Raw genomic sequence first — 20191 nt, 5'->3', positions numbered from 1 at the left:
ACCCTCGGTTGCTGAGGGAAGGAAAGGTGGAAATTGCGGAATTGCTGTCCATAATATTCCAATCATAGGGGAGTTGTGCCTGACGGCTGTTTAAGCATTTCTCAGTCCGACTACTCCCATTAATAACACTTACTGATGCTAAATTCTGCGTAATTCAATCATGTCTCATTGTCCTCACAGTGAAAAAGTCAGTAATTTTAGCCCAGTATAAAATTAAAGAAAGTCTTGTATTTATAAAGCGCTTTTCACGACCTCAAGACGTCCCAAAACGCTTTACAACCAATGAAGTATTTTTGAAGTGTAGTCACTGTTATACTTGTGGTAGAGTGGATAATCTGCGGATGCTAAGATGGATAACAATGTAGCTTTAGATCAATTAACTCCGCAGAGTCTCACTTGAAAATACAAGTCGCACATTCAAAGCGAATGTGGTAACGAGAGGCTAATATTGTTGATATGAAATAGTTAGTGTACAACTTGACATTGCTGTCCATCGGAATAGAAAACGTGATTGGATGAATAGAAGAGGCCTGAAAGGATGGCCGATCGACGATGGGTGCAGTGGCTGCAGTGTTTTGTTACCAATGACTGGTTGGTCTACCGTATGATTCTCGTTTTGGGGATTTGTTGATTAATATGCGATAGATCTTAGCGACAAATTCCGGACGAGCCCTGCGTTATCATTTTAAGTGTACATTCACTAATTGGCTTCACACGTCTTGATAGTATGTCAAAGGCAGGAATGAGCATTTTGGATTCCGAGAGTATAGAGTGTAGAGGTTCTGTCGACGCAACACACCTGGAGAAAAGAAGCTGTCTCAAGATGGTGTGTAGATTGAAGCTGAATATGAACATAAATGTATCCCAATTCACATGAAAGCAGAATAAAAATACTCCGATATTAACCGGTAACCGAACTGGGGCCTCCCGCGCAGTCAGCAAGATTTATATTCCTGAAACAGCAATGTCCGCACGGCAGCCGGCTGCATGAGTCCAGCTGGAAACCTGTCTGAACAAACATACGGTCTCATAGGTCTCCTGTGATAACCCTCCGCATTCTGATCTGCGGCCGTGTCGGATTTGTTGCATGCAGCTGCGATGACGCAATGATTAAGGCATTGGACTTGCAATGTAATTTTTCGACGCAATACACGTGGAGGAAGGAGAATGTCTCAAAATGTTGTGCAGATTGAAGCTGTTTGCGAACGTATCCCATGTCACGCGATCTCATGAATGCAGAATGACAATTGTCCTGAATTGGACGAAAATCGAACCCCAGCCTCCCTTTTGGCAGTCGAGAATTCTATCACTGGAACAGCAAAATCTGCATGGTGAGGGGCTGCAAGGGTATAGTTGCAAACCTGCCTGAAAGTACATTGTGCACAGATCGCTTGTGATAATCCGACGTATTCTGATTTACAGCCGTGCATCGCAATTGCTTGCAGCTGTGATGGCCGAGTGTTCAGGCATTGGGGGTTTTTATACGAAGGTTCGAATCCTGCTCGCAGCGCCGTTTCTTTTAGTGTTGTTCAATGCTCAAATAAATATGAACTGGAGTTCACCAATCGTGTTTCTCTCCTTCAAAGAGATATTTCAGCGCGGCAGACGAGGCTAATTCGGAGCCCAGTGATCTCTTACAAGACACTTCAATGAATCTCTCTCAAGCTCGTTCGCAGAACTTGACATTTATATTATTTGTTTCTGTACTTTAATCTATCCCTGTCTCTGCCTCTGACTCTCTGTGTTTTGTCCTGATGGACTTCTCAGGCTTTCTTGAACGCCCATGGATGACCGAACCTGCAACACCAGCAGAGAAGTGTAAAGACTGAAAGACTGAGACGGTAGGATAAGCAAAGGTGCAACCCAACAGATGAATTCGTAACTAATGTCTACACATTTATGTCTCTTCACCCTCACAGTGAAAAAATCAGCAATTTGATTACAGTACACTTATAGCAGAGTGTATAATAGGCAGATGTTCAGGCAGACAACAATCGAACCATTGCCTTGGTGATAAAAGTGCCGAATGCGAACCACGAGACCACAAGGTAACGCTGAAAATTCTTTGCTGCGAACAAGCAGATCCACGCGGCCTTTCCTACTTGGCCCTTGATCATTTAGATCATTTTCGGGCCATACAAGCTGCTCGCACAAAATGGCATTTTCTGTTCGACAGAAGATTTTGCTGAGGCAATGACAGCAACAAGTGCAAGTAGACATGTACATGAAATAGAAAGTGAGGTAAAATACTACCACAAGCTGCTGATGGACATGTTTCCATTTCCAAAATTCACGCACCGAATCAATGCAGCTCCTGGGAATGCTGCAAGGCAGTGCAGGTCTATCGGGCATCGTGTGAAGCAACTGGCAGTTTAAAGTGATATCGCCTGCTGTTTCTGTGGGGAGTGAGGGAGAGACACTGTCGGTATCTGCGTACAGTTTGATTTTGTACAGAACTGCAGAGAGAAACAGCAAATATACCGGGGCTGTGAGATATGGTATCTTATTCACATTTAACGATCGGAATATCCGCAGTCAGAAGCTGAAAGGAAGGGAGAGATAAGAGGCCTGAGAATAAACACAGAGCTGAATGAATCACGGAAGTGTAAAAGAGAAATAAATGTAATCAGTTCCACTTCGTCCCGTGCACAATCTTGGGAGCTCCCCGGTGGACTTGTCGTGAAGATTCGCCGCTTTCACTAACGCTTGGTTCAATTCGCGGTCAGGGAATTAACGTCAACTAAAAGGGAGAACCTATTGAATTAACTGTATGATACTAATTAATCGCAGTTTGTAGTTCAATCAATGCTTTAATCAACTGATAACTTTCGATTTCAGACTGAAGGAGATATTGACATGGTCATCAAAAGACAGTCAAAACTTTAATAAGATTTTTGTGCTTTGCATGTGATGAAATTTTATCGCTTTACAAACTATCGAAAGCCATAAACTAATACAAAAACTTCAGAAGCCTTCAAACCAGGTAGGAATCCAATCTAGAATATTTTGACCCACAGGCTCAGATTGCGGAGAGCAAATAGCAGCTCACACTCCCTCAGCGCTGCAGTATGAACATGTACCGAGTTAGCCTGGGTCACGACCACGGGACTCCACGAGTCTGGGAACATCAAAAGGCGCTCACTAAACAATTACCAACGATAGGTGCATATTTCTCCGGCAGACGATAGCTCTGCTGGTCGAGCAGAGCACTTCCAAAGAATAAATCTTTAGATCCTTGGTTCAATTCTATCTCAAAGGATCGAACAAACAGCGATTCGCTCAAGGCCACTCTTGTAAGTTTGCATTTTAACATTTTAGCGCTATGGCACAGGACGCCTCTTTTCCTTTTTCAAACGTTAAGGCTTTCTGTGTCTGCTCAAACACGGCTGCTTTGCTGGAGCATTTGCCTCTCCTCACCAGCAGGGAGTGCCTTCGAGCTGCAACACTTCAAACTGCACTCACTTTCAGGCAAAAAAAAACTTCCACCAGTCAGTCAGACAGACAGACTCTCGCTGCTCCCTCAAGCTCCGGGCGGCTGGTCCTTTCCGGTGACCTCGTCTGCCTTCCACAGGCTCGGGCTCTTCTCAGCATCATTCATGATTACTGTGGTTTTCCGTTCTGCTGTTGTTCACTCGCTGATGCTCGATACCGCCGATTGAAGCAAAGTAATTAATGTATTCAGGGAGCGGGCCAACCCAAGGCAAGATTTCTCTGCTGGTCGTGGAGCTGCTTGGAGGCGAGTGCGAAGCAGCTGCTGTGAAGGACAATCCGTTCTTATATTTCTTGCTGGTTTACTTAAAAATAAACCTGCCGGGGACGGATATCGCGTTGATTTTATGGAAGGATCAAATCAACAGCTCAGAAAAATCACCCCCCGCCAAAGGAACAAAAAATATCTCCGTATTTGTAAAGGATTAAATGCCGGAATTCAGAATCGAACCCACGCCTCCAGGAGAGGAGGAGACCGAAAAGCAACGCCTCAGACCCGCCAGGCGATCCAAACTCCGAAACTGTGATTTACTAACCCTGATTTGCCCAATGAGGCGCCAAGAAAGTTTCACGTCGTCCGATTTTCGGTGGATGCTGTTCGAAGGCAAAAAGATCCCACATTGGTCAGAAATCAAACCTTTCAGGTGGTGAGCGAGAATTCGACCCCTGAACCACCAATACTTACATGATCAGTAAATGCATGTGTCCTTATGGAATCTTATCTGAAAGAATATGCAGTCGGACAGAACTCCTGTGATAACCCAACTCAGTCTGATCGACAGCCATGCAAGTACTGCCATGTGCCGCTGCGATCACCGAGTGGTTGAAGCGTTAAATTCAAGATCAAATGGAGTTTTCCTTCGCAAGTTTGAATTCTGCCCGCTGAATTATTGTTTAAAGATCCGTTCAATGTTCAAATGAATGAACTGGATCTAATTCACTTCATTTATCTCTCTCAGAGCATGAGAGATAATCGAGCGTGGCCGGCGCTTTCAATTGGTTGCCCAATGTACACTTGCAAAATTCAAATACACAAGAAAGAATCTTGCCCAATCTGCAACTGAAATTCTGCTACTTTGCAGAACCACCCATTTATACTCGACTTTATTTACATGCATCTCTCTATCTCTCCCTGTCTCTTGTCTCTATCTTTTGTCCCCTGATGGACTTCTCAGGCTTCCTGGAACGGGAAAGGCTGATCTAACCTGCAACACCAGCAGGGAAAGGTAAAGAAAAAAAAGACTGAGACGATAGGAAAAGTAAAGGTGCAACCCAGCTGATAAATTCGTAGCTAATGTCTCCACATTTATGTCTCTTCGCCCTCACAGTGAAAGAAAACAGCAATGTGAGTAAAGTATACTTATGGTAGCTTGTATACTCTGACGATGCCGAGACAGATGCCAATGTAGCTTCAGATTAACTAATTCTGAAAATTCTTCTTTAAAAAAACAAGCCGTACATTGGAAACGAATTTGGTAAAGAGAGGCTAATATTGGCGACTGGAAATAGTTTGTCCACAAATTTCTGCACATAGGAACAGAAAACGAGATTGGATGGACAGAAGCGGTTTGAAAGGATCGCCGATCGCCTGAAGACGGTGGTGAAATTTTAGACTGGTTGCACGACCTTTTACCCAGTGGCTCGTTGGTCTAGGGGTATGATTCTCGCTTTGGGCGTTTCACTAATTAAATATGCGAGAGGTCCCGGGTTCAAATCCCGGACGAGCCCTGTTGTTTCACTGCTTTTTAGTGAAAAGTCATCAATTGGATTCTGATATCTTTGCAGTTGTGAGAATTGAATTATATTTGAGCTCCAGACGACAGAGTGCAGTATTTTCCTCGGCGCAACACACGCGATGTAAATAAAATGGCTCAAGATGATGTGGAGATTGAAGCTGAATGTGAATTTACTCCAATTTAGGCGGGCTCATTGATATTCGATGACGGGATCGAGAACCACATATCCAAGTTTGTCGATGACATAAAGATAGACAGAATTGTAAGCAGTGTAGATGGAAGAATAAGATTACAGAGAGATATTACTAGATTAAGTGAATGGTAATGCCGTTGAATGTCAAGGGGAGGTGGTTAGAAAGTATCCAGACTGGCACTTGTCTGGCTCCAATGTTACTTGCCCCTTATCAGCCAAGCCTGGATGTTGTCCAGGTCTTGCTGTATGCGGGCACGGACTGCTTCATTATCTGAGGGGTTGCGAATGGAACTGAACACTGTGCGATCATCAGCGAACATCCCCATTTCTGACCTCATGATGGAGGGAAGGTCATTGATGAAGCAGCTGAAGATAGTTGGGCCGAGGACACTGCCCTGAGGAACTCCTCCAGCAATGTCCAGGGGCTGAGATGATTGGCCTCCATCTTCCTTTGTGCTCGGTATGACTCCAACCACTGTAGAATTTTCTCCCTGATTCCCATTGACTTCAAATTTACTCGGGCTTCTTGATGTCACACTCGGTCAAATGCTGTCTTGATGTCAAGGGCAGTCACTCTCACCTCACCTCTGGAATTCAGCTCTTTTGTCCATGTTTGGACCAAGGCTGTCATGAGATCTGGAGCCTATTTGTCCTGATGGAACCCAAAATGAGCATCGATTAATAGGTTATCGGCGAGTTCGTGCTGCTTGATAGCACTGTCGACGACATCTTCCATCACTTTGCTGATGATTGAGAGCAGACTAATGGCGCGGCGATTGGCCGGATTCGAATTGTCCTGCTTTTTGTGGACTGAATAGCGGAACAGGCTCGATGGGCGAAATGGCCGACTCCTGTTCCCGTGTTCCTCATTGGTGCAGAATGTAAAACGATCCTGCATTGGCCAGGTATCAAACCCGGGTCGCATGATAAACAGGCGAGAATTCAACGCCAATAGCACCAGTCCTCGCATGGCCATTTGCTGCATGTGTCCATTTGGAATCTTGTTTGAAAGCACATGCAGTCTGGCGGAGGCACTGTGATAACCCTAAGCAGTATGACCTACAGCTGTGCAAGAACTGCTGTGTGCAGCTGCGATGGCCCAGTGTTTGAAGCGTGAGACTCATACCCCACTGGGGTTTTCTTGCACCGGTTTGAATTTTACTCGGTGAGTTACTGTTTAACGATCTGTTCAATGTACAAATGAATAAACTAGCTCTAATTGACCGGGTTTCCCTTTTTCAAAGCAATAGAGACATTCCACCGTGGCGGGCGCCCAATATTCTCTTTCAAGATTTCAAGACATGAGAAGGAATATCTCCCAATCAGCATCTTAAATTCTGCTAGTGTGCAGAACCTGGCATTTATATCCTTTGTTTATTTTCTTGCATCTCTGTATTTGTCCCTGACTCTGTCTCTTGTCTCTCTGTTTTGTCCCCTGATAGAATTCTCAGGCTTCCTTGAATGGTGAAAGCTGATCTAACAGGCAACACCAGCAGGCTGAGACGGTAGAAAATGTAAAGTTACAGCCCAGCTGATGAGTTCGTAACCAATGTCTCCACATTTATGGAGCTTCAGAGCAATCTATTCTGCAAACTGATTATGATAATTCAAGTCGTGCATTCAAAACGAATTGGTGAACAGAGGATAATATTGTTCACTTGAAATAATTAGTGTTGAATCCGATATCGCTGTATATCGTGCATTGTACAAGAAAGCAAGTTTGGATGGGCACAGTGTTCCGAAAGGATGACCGATCGCCTGCGTGGCAGCGAAATTTTACAGTGGCTGCACGGATCTGTTGCCTTTGGATCTGATTCCCGCTCAGGCAGTTTCACTGGTTCAAATCCAGGAGCTCTTATTCACATTCACTGGATTTCCCACGAAAGCCCAAATAAAGTTTCACTCTCTCCGGTCCTCCATAAATCCTGCACTCGCAGCCTCACTCACCCCGGGAGCTGGGGAACAGCGGAAAACTGATGGCTTTGTTGTCGCATCTGAAATGCGGCTTAGAACTGTTGTTATTCGCCGAGACAGCGCTGCAGGAGCCTTTAATGATCTCTCACAAATCAGCTGAACCCGGTCGGAATGTGCAAACCATGTTGCTTTTCCAAAATAAAGGAGTGACATTCATTGTGGAAACTCGGTAGCAGTCTGGTCTCGCTCACTGCACAAGTATCCATATCTGAGTGAACCAGCTCTTCAGCAACCATTGAGTCCTCCCTTCGGACCCTGTCTGTGAAGAAGAATTCTGAGTTCCGTGTAGCCAATCTCGGATTTTAAAATATTTTTCATGTGCCTGCTATCGGACCGTAGGGTCAATGGTGGAATATCAGCCGTGCTCCGCTGGCAATTTTTACCCTGCATTTTCTTGCAGACAAAACACACATTGGAAATCTGGCGCAGTGAGTCAATGAATCCTGAGGTAAAAGTTATCCTGGGCGGGCTTAAACCACCAACCTTACAATTAAAAGCCGAACGCGCTGACCGATTACACCACAGAGACACCACGTGCTTGATACTAAACCATTAATTCACCGCGCTGAAGCTTGAGGTTGCAGCGACCAATACAGCAGCTGTCTTCAATCGGTTTACTTTTATAAAATAAAGGGTGTGCAGCTTGCACGAGTGAAGATCTGCGCGGTATTATTTCTGAGCATCAGACTCAACTTGCCCCATAAATATCTGAATGTTTGAAGGATCAGCTCTTGGTGGTAGAGACGATTGTTTTTTTGAGCTGTTATTTGACCAGGCTCCATTTCAGTAATATTCCCGTTACCAGAAAATGAGATGAGATGAAACGAGCAGGTCCAACCTGCCGTTCTGTAACACTACACGGCATCTACAAAGTTGCCTCTTTACACTTACAGTGAAGCGGAGGGCAGTTTTCACCACTAACCCAGCAAGATAGGTGACACGGTAAATAGTGCAGATTGGAGCAGAAAGTAGCAAAGGGCCATTGATGATTAAATTAGAGAACAAAACTGTGACAGATGGAGTTCAATGTGGGGAAGTGTGATATAACCCACTGAGAAACGAAAATAGATCACAGTATTTTCTAAATGGAGTGAAGTTCGGAACTGTCGAGGAGCGGAGAAATTCAGGGGTCCATCTCCAGAAATCTTTGCGTTAACTGATTTTTTACTGATCTTCTGGCTGGCAGCTGGTGTTTACGAGAGAATGGTTTCACCTTTGTGCTGCGGGTTCGATTCTCGGTCAAGGAAATAATTTTAACAAACCAATTGTAATCGTCATTAATGAACCAATAACTTTCTGCTGCAGACCGGTGGAAATTCTGACGTAGTTAACGAGTGACAGCGAAACTTTGTGTTTTGCATGTTACGAACTTTCATCCGTTCTCATTTCCCAGACAATAATTTAAGAGTCTGTTTAAAAATGTTCAGTGTTTATGACACCAGGACTGTGATAGAGCCGTTGTTAAATTGAACAGGAACAAACAATTAGCGGCGCCTTTTCACAGGTGAAGCTCAGCCCTGGAGGGTCATCAGGAGTAACTTCCCAAATAACTTTTCCGCCTGGGATCTAACCGGATGTGAGGCGAACCTGACGACCGCTAAACTAGCGAAACCTTTGCTCAGTTCATAGCACTGTTTCGCATCTCCGTTAGACAACATCGCTTCTGTCCCAAACTAAGCGCCGCCAATCCTCTTCCGCTTTCCCTCACAAACATCTCAATGATCAAAACCTCACAAGTTACACAGGAAAAAATCTTCAAAATTTCAAAATCATTCAACTCCAGAAGGAACTAAGATGTTAATTCAAGGGATTTAGGCATCGCTGGCAAGGCCAGCATTAATTGCCCATCCCGAATTGCCCTTGAGAATGTGGTGGTGAGCCGCCTTCTTGAACCGCTGCACTCGGTGCGGTGAAGGTTCTCCCACAGTGCTGTTAGATTGGGAGTTTCAGGATTTTGATCCAGCGACGATGAATGAATGACGAATGACACCATTCCAAGTCGGGATGGTGTGTGACTTGGAGGTGAACGTGCTCTTCCCATGTTTCTGCAGCCGTTGTCTTTCTAGGTGTTGGAGGTCGCAGGCTTGGGAGGTGCTGTCGAAGAAGCCTTGGCGAGTTGGTGCAGTGCATCTTGTGGATGGTACACACTGCAGCAGATTAAAGTTGCGTTCAGTCAAAGTCGGTGTGTGAATGTTGTGTGTGTATTGTCTTCCTGAGAGACAGAGACAGGATTGTGACACAGAGCGAATACATGAACTCAGAAATGTGGCCATTCAGGTCCATAAAAAGGCAGACAGTTAGTCGAAGTCATTCATTCTGACACATGATCCGGTACTTGGGCATTCAGTCGGGTAGGGATGCCTGCAGCCAAAAATCAAAAAGCCTGACAATAATGCAGAGACGCATTCAGACGGATATACAGGTAGACAGGCAGATAGACAGACAGACAGGCAGAGAAGCAGACCGTATCCTTTGCCTTTTATCCTGATTTGTCAGTAATAATTTTAAACAGCTTCTGGGTCCGTCTCTTCCTTTAATCCTGTGCAGCAGCAGTGACAATAACTTTGTGGATTTGAGGGTTGAGCAGCAAAAAGTGTTAATAATGGGAGTATTGGGACTGAGAAATGCTTAAACCGCCTGCACCCTGTAAAACAGAGCTCCAAGTATCGGTTTAAATAAAGTCCTGAACTGACAGAGGGGAGGGAAGATGAGGATTGAATTAAATCCCAATTCACTGAATCTAAACAAGGTTTAAATAAGTGAATCTTTCAGGAGTTGGATTCCTGAGCCTGTGTGTGAGCTGAAACTGGATCGGTCCCGTTCAGTAAAAGAGACCGACAGGCGGATCCCAGACAGGGCTCAGGCCGGGACCGGGCAGCGGCTGGATGAGAGAGCGGGGCTCCTGCGCTGTTGCTGCGACTGCTTCCGCCTCTGTGAGTCCCTGCGGCGGCCGGTACTGATTTCCCTCTTATGGATCCGGCTCCAAGCTTTCGTTGTGAACCTCGTGGCGCAACAGTAGCGCGTCTGATTCCACATCCAAAAGATGCGTGTTCGAATTATGTTGGGGTTGTTGCATTTTCACCACGCTTCAGTGTCATTCTGTTTTATCGCGGGGCAGTCTTTTTGGGATGGTCCATTCACTGTGTGTAAAATAATATTTATCATCGAATGAACACACCACAGAAGGAGGCCATTCGACCCATCAATTCCTTACCTGCCTTTTGTCAGAGCAATCCCATTGGTCCCATTCCCCGTCCCTTTCCCCGTGGCTCTGCATTTTCCCCTTCAAGAATTTATCAAATTCCTTTTTGAAAGCCACGATTGAATCTGCTTCCATCACCTTTTCAGGCAGCGCATTCCAGATCATAGCTACTCGCTGCGTAAATAAGATTTTCCTCATGTCGCCTTTGGTTCTTTTGCCAATCACCTCAAATCTGTGTCCTCTGATTCTCGACACTTCCGCCAATGGGAACAGCTTCTCTTTATTAACTTTATCTGAACCCTTCATGACTTTGAACACTTCTATCAAATCTCCTCTGAACATTCTCTGCTCCACGGAGAATAACCGCGGCACAGCGTAAATGCGGTCAATTAGCTCCAATTTATTTATTTGGGCATTATACAAAACGTGACAGACTGGCAAGGCGTTGTGCGAACGGAGCTCACTGCTTGAGTATAATAAATCCAATCGCTGCGTGGGCGCTGGGTTCAAATCCTACCACTGATAGAATTTCTGGCAATGTTCATTTTGACCTGTTCGCAGAAAACCCGATTGCAGTGCGATGGAGCAGAGGATGTGAAAGAAGCTGAAAGTGGAAGTGCAGATATTAATTCCATCACAGTGACTGGACACGTTTCCACAGGTCAAGGCCTCTTACCTTAAGATTCTTTCCAGCAGAGTGGGACAGGTGATCAGAGTGACCGGGCTCTCGCGGCGCAATCGGTCAGTGCGCGGTCCTGACATGACAGTACAGGATCAGGAAATACCGAGGTTGTTAATTCGAGTCTCACAGAGATCAAGCAATCATTTTGCTTGTGAACATTTCGATCGGAGTTAAAGGTACAATTGGTGTGTTCCAAAATGCATCTATTCATTTGTATTGCCACGTGGTTCCTCCGGACTACGCTGTTGCAATAGCAGATGAGATGTTCAGTATTACTTGTTTGTCGGAGGGAGGCTGCGGTTTTGGAGACGCAAACTACGATTTTGATTCATCGACAAATCGTGGGATTTAACTAGAGCTTTAAATCAGCGCCTTAGACCGCTCAGCCAGGATACTTTCCAGCCGAAACTTCTGGAGCTAGTTTTACAGGAACAGAATTACTACAAGCAAGAATTCTACCCCTCAAGCACCAATGCTCGCACGGCAGCAGGATGCATGTGTCCAGTTAAAAACCTGTCTGAAGGAACATGCAGTCTGACAGAACCGGAAGTCCAGCAGATTGACTTTCGGTCTGAGATGATGTTGAGTCTCCTCCTTGAGAGTGTTTCTCCAATCCAGCTCAGAATGGATTTAGAATCATAAATTCTGGTTTGACTGGAGCCACTTGTGTAAGATGAAGTGTCGGGGGCAGTTTCCCGTCCTTGACGGACATTAATGATCCTGTTGCGGTTTTGCTGCAAAATTTCACTTCCCAGCTCCCGAAACTAAAATCCAACTCTGGTGGGACTCGAACCCACAACCTTTGAATACCTCCTCCAATCATTAAGTAGAAGTCCAACACGCTATCCATTGCGCCACAGAGTCCGTTAGACAGTGCGATCGAAAGCGGGGATCTTGTGCTGTGGTTGAGGCGGCCATACTGCTCCTGCTTCCGCCTTTCACATTCCGAGAGCCGCGGCGGCAGTCTGCACCGATCACCCTCCAATGGATCTGGTTCTTGCCGCTTGTTGTGGGCCTGGTGCAAGAACAGTCGCGTCTGACTCCAAATCAGAAGGCTGCGTGTTTTGAACCAGGTTGAAATCACAGCATTTTCACCGTGGCTCAGGGTCCTGCCGATAGATTTTAGATCGGGACCGTGTTTCAGTGATGGGATGTTCAGTGTTTGTGCAACAATATCAAAATTAAGTTTGATACATTAATGAGCTTTTTTTCTGTTACTTTCGATTTACACCCTCTCCAGTTTTATGTAGAAACAGTTAACAATATTTAAGTGATGTGGTGTGCAGTGTTTGTGGAATCAGTGTAATTAAATTTGATACTTTCATCTGTTCCTTCTCTAACCCAGACCCTTATCATTCGATTTGTACCTTCACCCTGTTTAAAATAGGTTACTCAGTGATATAAATAAATCAGTAACAACCCCGAAACCTCAGCGGGTATATTTGTTTCAATGCTTTGTTATGATCTCTATTTCCATTGAAATTTTCAATCAGCAAATCCCAACGGGTGTTTTGGGTTTGACAAACTAATTTTTTACTTGTCTGATTCCTGGAAATGATCCAGTCGGGATTTCCTTACCCGTACAGATATAGAAATAAATACATTCCATCATTTCACAAATGACAGTTGTGTAAATAAATATATCGCGATATCCAACATGGAACAGCAGCTCTTCATGTTCTTCAACAAATTTCCTCATTTTATTTTATGGATCCACTTACGTTTCAATGTAGAACATATATTCAGAGCATTTCTCTAAACTTAAAGAATGGTAAAACAATTGCAGGTTTTACAAACACATAACATGCGATCGTATAAGTAAGATTAAGGCTGACTTTGTGAAATTTGTATTCTAATTGTCTTTATGATGGTGCGAAAAATATTTCTAGATGTCCGTCCCCAACTTAACGGAGAAACTAAGACGAAAACCAAAAGGGTTTTTCAAAAACTATTTGGAGCGATTTGATCGGTTCCCCTTCTCCTTTCTTTAATTGTTACCTTTTGCTAATTGTTCATCTTGATCCGTTTGCTTCATTTTTTTCAGTCATTTATGGTGAATTTTCCATCCATTAACGTTCTTAAATATTTGATTTGTTTGTTCCCTTCCTCTTGACTTGTGATTTGTCGACCTTCAGGTAAAAATCTGAAACAGAAATGTGTTTATATTCAGGCGTGACTCTGAAGTGTGAGACCGAGAGGTGATGCCGGATGTGTGACCGAGAGAACAAATGCTGGAGGCAGAACTGTCTCCTAACATACCCCGTGTGGCATTGCTCATGGTAGGTCGGATGACAATGTTTTATATTGACTGAACGGCGATGTGTATAACACACAACGGATTTTACTGCTGCTTTAACTCCACAAAGTATAATCACCATAAATGACCAAAGTCTCAGATCAGTTAGAATTGAATTGCTGTTGGTGAGGGGAGTTTGTACATTGGAAGGAGTTTATACATTTACAGCTCCAGGAAAACCTGCAAACCTCTCTCGCCAGTAGGTGACGTCACCATGAGGTGTCCACCTTCCTTTGCGCTTCTGGACTTCTGAAGTGTGATTGAACCTTCCCAAAAGTTTCCTATAATTAGTGAGGAAGGAAGGGATCAGTGTAAATGGGAGATATAAACGTGGATGTTTCACTGGGTACCATGGGAACCGGATACATTGCTCATTCCAGTTATTTGTCCAGCAGGAAACAGAAATCATTCTCTTCAACTGTACTCGCCCAAAGGAAAGAAACAAAACTGTTCGGTTCTTTGTTTTAGCTTCTTCGGCTGGTTTAGGTTCACTCACCGAGAAAGTGACAGAGAGAGACTGATAGATTGGATTGGCTTTTTCACTTTGTAATCGATTATACTTTGTACTTATTACAAGAGACGGTTTCATCCCAATTGTCATGTGCCTGACAGTCTCATTAATACTAAGATGTGTTCAAAATGAGTTTCTGCTAATTTTACAAAAGCTGAACAGCGAAAACTGCTCTGAAACGAGTATCGCTTCGCAACTTTTAATGGAGATGGGTTACTGGTTGTAACTAAAGTAGTTTGTAAAATCAGCCCTCTGGAACAGTATCCTCGAAACGTGTTTCGGACACATTGTATGAGAGGTCCGTCTGTACAATGAAGGAGCACTTCCGCACTGCAGTTCTGGAATCCTTTCCTTGTTGACTCTGAAACTAATACAAATATTATTTTGTTAAAGATCATTTCGTTGCTGAACTCACAAATTGGGTAAATATCACATCGGAGGCTTAAGTCAATAAAGGACCGGACGAAACAGGCACTTTGAGCAGCGAAGCCACGGAGCCAAATCAAGCTGCAAAATCACCATCTCCCCTCACTGATACCTGTCAGATACTCGCGACTGTGTGTTGGAGTTTGAAGCCGTTTGGTTCATTTCTGTTTCTCTTGTCGATTTCGCTGTGTTTATCTGTGTCAACCTGTCGGTTGATTCTGAATGAAAAATGAAATAAAATACAATCATTGATATCACATGGGCCAGTGGCGCAATGGATAACGCGTCTGACTACGGATCAGAAGATTGTAGGTTCGACTCCTACCTGGCTCGGGTTCGTGCAATTTTATCTCTGACATTGGGGACATAAGAATCAAATTTCGTAATAAGATATTGTTTATGGTGAAGCAGCAAAGAAAACATTCCATCTTGAAAGATTTAGGTTCAATTACAAAAAGAAACTGTGACCACAACGTTTTCCAACAAGCCGCCTTTTAGTTTCATGTCAGACACACGAACATTGCAGCACGACGTGGAGGCACCGCGCTGATGATCTTCAGGTGTATCCGGGCCGTTCAGACACTTCGTGTGACACAAGAGCTTTCCAATCCCCGCCAGCTCCTGGACGCCGAGACTTTCGTTAAAAGCAGCATTCACCGGCAGGACCGCTATTCCGCTCCCTTTGCCGGTCTGCGGGAAATCCGATGCTGAAAAACACAAAGCAGGACGGACAGTATCTGGAAAACAGTTGAACTTTCAGTGTTCAGACTTTGATGAGAACCATAAACAAGACTTTGGGTACATATAAAGTGGGTGTGGTGTAGCAGTGCGCTGTTCCTTTATAAACTGTGGGAGTGTAGATATGAGTGCGATGTTTATGTATGAACTGTGGGTGTGTAGATATGAGTACGATGTTTATATATGAACTATGGGTCTGTATATATGAGTGCGATGTTTATACATGAAGTGCGGAATGACCGGGAGGGGCAATTCCTCCCGGGGTTATACGTTCTTCCAACATAAGGACACAACGTTCAATTAACAGTGGGGCGGAAATAGCTCAGTTGGGAGGGCGTTAGAATAAAGGTCTTCTGATCTCGTGTTTCGGCAGTTTGAGTTATTTAGTTTCTGCTTCTTTGAATCCTAGAATCATAGAATGGTTTCAGCACGGAAGGAGACCATTTGGTGCGTCGGGTGCGTGCTTGCCCTTTGCAAGAGCAATCCAGCTCGTCACACTCCCCCGCAGTTCACCCCTAGCCCAGCACCTTTTCCCTTCAAGTACTTATCCAGTTCCATTTTGAAAGCCACGATTGAATTTGCCTCCAGCACTCACTCAGGCAGTGGATTCCAGATCTTAACTACTCGCTGTGTAAAATCGTTTTACCTCATGTCGACTTTGATTCTTTTGCAATCACCATAAATCTTTGTCCTCTGGTTCTTGACTCTCCGACCATGGGAGCAGTTTCTCTCTATCTACCCTGTCTGGACTCTTCATGATTTTAAATACATCGACCAAATCTCCTCTCAACATTCTCTGCTCGAAGGAGAACAACCCCAGCTTCTCCAGTCCACCCACGGAACTGAAGTCCTTCATCCCTACAACCATTCTATTAAATCTCTTCTGCACCCTCTCTAAGGCCTTCACAGCCTTCCTAAAGTGCGGTGCCCAGAACTGGACACAATACTGCAGTTGTGGCCGAAGCAGTGTTTTATAAAGGCTCATTGTAACTTCCTTGTTTTTACACTCTATGCCTCTATTTGTAAAGCCCACGATCCCGTGTGCATTTTTAACCGCTTTCTCAATTTGCCCTGCCACCTTTAAATATTTGTTCAGATTTCTCGGTTCTTGCAACTCCTTTCGAATTGTGCTCTTTAGTTTATTCCGCCTCTCCTCGTTCTTCCTCACAAAATGTATCGCTTCGCACTTCTCTGCATTAAATTTGATCTGCCATGTGTCCGCCCATTCCACCAGCCTGTCTTTGTCCTATCACTATCCCCCTCGCTGTTCACTACACTTCCAAGCTTTGTGTCATATGCTAATGTTGAATTTGTGCCCTGTACACCAAAGTCCAAGTCATTAATATATATCAAGAAAAGCAGTCGTCCGAGTACCGGCCCGTGGGGAACACGACTGTAGACCTCCCTCCAGTCTGATAAACAACCGTTCACCACTGCTCTCTGTTTACTGTCACTTAGCCAATTTCATACGGTCACAGCCCCTTTTATTCCATGGGCTTCAACTTTGATGACAAGCCTATTATACAACACTTTATCAAACGCCTATTGGCAGTCCATACATATCATGTCAACCACATCGCCCTCATGGACTCTCTCTCTTACTTCAACAAAAAACTCAATCAAGTTAGTTAAACACGATTTGCCTTCAACAAATCCGTGCTGTTTTCCTTAATTAATCCACACTTGTCCAAGTGACGATTAACTTTGTCTCGGATTATCGTTTCTAAAAGTTTCCCCTTCACCGAGGTTAAAGTGACTGGCCTGTAGTTCCTGGGTTTTTCCATACACGCCTTTTTGAACAAGGGTGTAATATTAGCAATTCTCCAGTCCTCTGGCACCACCCGCATATCTAAGGATGATTGGAAGATTATGGCCAGCACCACCACAATTTCCACCCTTTATTCCCTCAGCAACCTTGGATACATCCCATCCGGACCAGGTGACTGATCTACTTTAAGTACAGCTGGCCTTTCTAATACCTCTTCTTTAACAATTTATAGCCCGCCTCGTATCTCAACTCCTTCTTTTACTGTAACTTGGCAGCATCTTCTTCCTTGGTAAAGACAAATGCAACGTACTCATTGAGTACCACAGCCATGCCCTTTGCCTCCATGCGTAGCTCTCCTTTTTGGTCCCTCATCGGTCCCACCGCTCCTCTTCCTCCCCGTTTACTGTTCATGTGCCAAAAGAAGACTTTTGGATTCCCTTTTATGTTAGCCACCAGTCTATACTCATACTCTATGCCCCATTTTCACTTTTCAGTTCCCCTCTGAACTCTCCACACTCTGCCGAGTTCTCACTTGTATTATCAACCTGACATCTGTCCTGCGCCTCTTTTTTTCTGTTTCACCTTACTCTTTGTCTCTTTCGTCATCCAGGGAGCTCTGGCTTTATTTGCCCTACTTTTCCCCCTCGTGGGAATGTACCTAGACTGTACCTGAACCATCACTTCTTTTAAGGACGCCCATTGTTCAATTACAGTTTTGCCTGCCAATCTTTGATTCCAATTTACCCTGGCCAGATCCGTTCTCAACCCACTGACATTGGTCCTCCTCAATTAACTAATTTTACTCTAGATTGCTCCTTGTCCTTTTCCATAAACATTATGGATTCTAAACCTTATGATACTATGATCGCTGTTCCCTAAACGTTCCCCCACTGACATTTGCTCCACTGGGCCCATCTCATTCCCCAGAATCAGATTTGGGTCGATTCTTGCATTTATTTACAGTGATATTTTATATCCGCCACTGAAGGATTGAGGATGGAATAGAAAGGAATGAAGTTTGGGAAAATTTCGATCGTATTCCTTTAGCTTTTATTTCTCGATTCCCCTCTGCCTTTTTCTCTTGGTTTTGTCTCCCCCGGTTCCAGGTGACCATTTTATTTGATGCATTTGTCCTAAACTGATGTCTTTTCCAGATCTCGGGACGGTCAGACCCGCTCTGCCTGTCTGTTACTGCTTCTGGCCATTAATGGGAACAGGCCGCGAGTTAAACGTTTATCTGCAAACCAGAGGAAGACAAATAAAAAGAATGATCTGTTTTTTCCGCCCCGGGGGCAAAGATGCAATCGATGTTAACCAGAAAAATTCCCTTGACTCGGAGTGTGGATTTGCTTGTAAAGGTTGGATTTTAAGAGGTGCAAAAACCCGGAACAAATACAGTGAGCTTCTGATTGCCCGCACAGATATCAAACCCGCGATTTTGACTAATCACGTGAGCTAACGAACCATTCAAATAGTCCGTTATTGATCTGAATTATGTTTTGTACCTGCACGCTCGTTGGCAGTGGTTTCTGTAAATAGACCCCTAAATCTGTCTACTCCTCCACAATTCCTAGCTTCTCGCCATTTAGAAAATACTCTGATCTATCTTTCTTCGGACAAAAGTGGATGACCTCGCACTTTCCCACATTGAACTCTATTTGCCGCAGTTTTGCCCACTCTCTTAATCTGTCAACGTCACTTTTCAACTTCCTGCTTCCATCTACATTATTATTGTGTCACAGGAAAGCTGCGTGTTCAAATCACGCGGGGCTAACAGTTGTTTTTAGAGTTGATCGGATTCTGGATGTTCCAGAATGAATGTTTTATTTGCTCATTCTAATTATACAGAACCTTACTCTAAAGTCTGTCTCCCGAGTTCCCCAGTTTCAGGGAGGTGTCTCTTTCTGCCCTCGACTTTTATATAGAGTCTACAGCACCGAAACAGGCCATTCGGCCCAACTTGTCAATGCTGGCGTTGATGCACCACACGAGCCTTCTCTCACCCTTCCACATCCATCCCGATCAGCATATCCTTCTATTCCTTTCTCCTTTGTGTGCTTAACTAGTTTTCCTTTAAATATATCTGTGCTGTTTGTCTCAACTACTCTTTGTGCCAGCGTGCTCCACATTTCGACCACAGCCTGGGTAAAGAAGTTTATCCTGAATTGACTATTGGATTTATCAGTGACTATCTTATACTTATGATCACTAGTTTTGGACACCTCCACAAGGCAAGTGGAAAGATTTTCTCCATGTCTACCGTATCAAACCATTTCATTATCTTCATTACTTCTATCAGGTCACATCTCGGCCTTCGCTTTTCTAGAGAAAAGAGCCTTAGCCTGTTCAGCCTTTCCTGATAAGTATATCCTCTCAGCCCTGGTAGCATCCTTGTGAATCTTATTGCACCTTCCCCATTACCCCTATATCCTTCTTATTATATGGAGACCTGAACTGTAGCCAGCACTCCAAATGTTGTCTGACCAAGGCTCACTGAAAGTTTAATATAACTTCTCTGCTTTTCAATTCTATCCCTCTAGAAATGAACCCCGGTGCTTGGTTTGTTTTCTTATAGCCTTATTAACCTGCGTCGTGACTTTTAATGATTTGTCTATGTACCCATAGATCCCTTTGCTCCTCTCCTCCATTTCGACTCTTATTATCCAGCAGTATGTGGCCTACTTATTCTTTCTACCAAAATGCACCCCCTCACACTTAACTATATTGAAATTAATATGCCATTTGCACGCCCATTCTGCAAGTTTACTAATGTCTTCCTGTATTTTTCGCATTTTTCTTTTGTATTAACTACAGCACCCAATTAGGTGTCGTCCGCAAATTTTGAAATTGTACTTCCGATTTCCGTGTCCAAATCATTAATGCAAATTGTGAACAACAGTGGCGCCAGCACCGATAAATTGTGAACAACAGTGGCGCCAGCACCGATAAATTGTGAACAACAATCGTCCCAGCACCGATAAATTGTGAACAACAGTGTTCCCTGCACCGATAAACTGTGAACAACAACTGTCCCAGCACCAATAAACTGTGAACAACAACGGTCCCAGCACAGAAAAATTGTGAACAACAATGGTCCCAGCACCGATAAATTGAGAACAACAGTGGTCCCAGCACCGATAAATTGAGAACAACAGTGGTCCCAGGGCTTTTGACCT

At 44.2% G+C, this 20191-nt stretch overlaps 3 non-coding genes across 3 annotated transcripts; 2 read left to right on the top strand and 1 right to left on the bottom strand.

Moving 5' to 3' along the window:
• Window positions 1-5127: 5127 nt before the first annotated feature.
• Window positions 5128-5217, top strand: trnap-ugg (transfer RNA proline (anticodon UGG)). The gene is given in 2 exon segments: window positions 5128-5163; window positions 5182-5217. It is a non-coding gene; the product is annotated as a tRNA-Pro (tRNA).
• Window positions 5218-12048: 6831 nt separating this feature from the next.
• Window positions 12049-12140, bottom strand: trnar-ucu (transfer RNA arginine (anticodon UCU)). The gene is given in 2 exon segments: window positions 12049-12084; window positions 12104-12140. It is a non-coding gene; the product is annotated as a tRNA-Arg (tRNA).
• A 2629-nt stretch (window positions 12141-14769) lies between these two features.
• On the top strand, window positions 14770-14842 carry trnar-acg (transfer RNA arginine (anticodon ACG)). Its single transcript has one exon. It is a non-coding gene; the product is annotated as a tRNA-Arg (tRNA).
• Window positions 14843-20191: the final 5349 nt, after the last annotated feature.

Source organism: Heptranchias perlo, chromosome 20 (genome assembly GCF_035084215.1).
Source record: "Heptranchias perlo isolate sHepPer1 chromosome 20, sHepPer1.hap1, whole genome shotgun sequence".
Classification (NCBI taxonomy): Eukaryota; Metazoa; Chordata; class Chondrichthyes; order Hexanchiformes; family Hexanchidae; genus Heptranchias; species Heptranchias perlo.
Note: the sequence above shows the minus strand (reverse complement) of the source record. Positions and strands in the feature narration are given on the sequence as shown.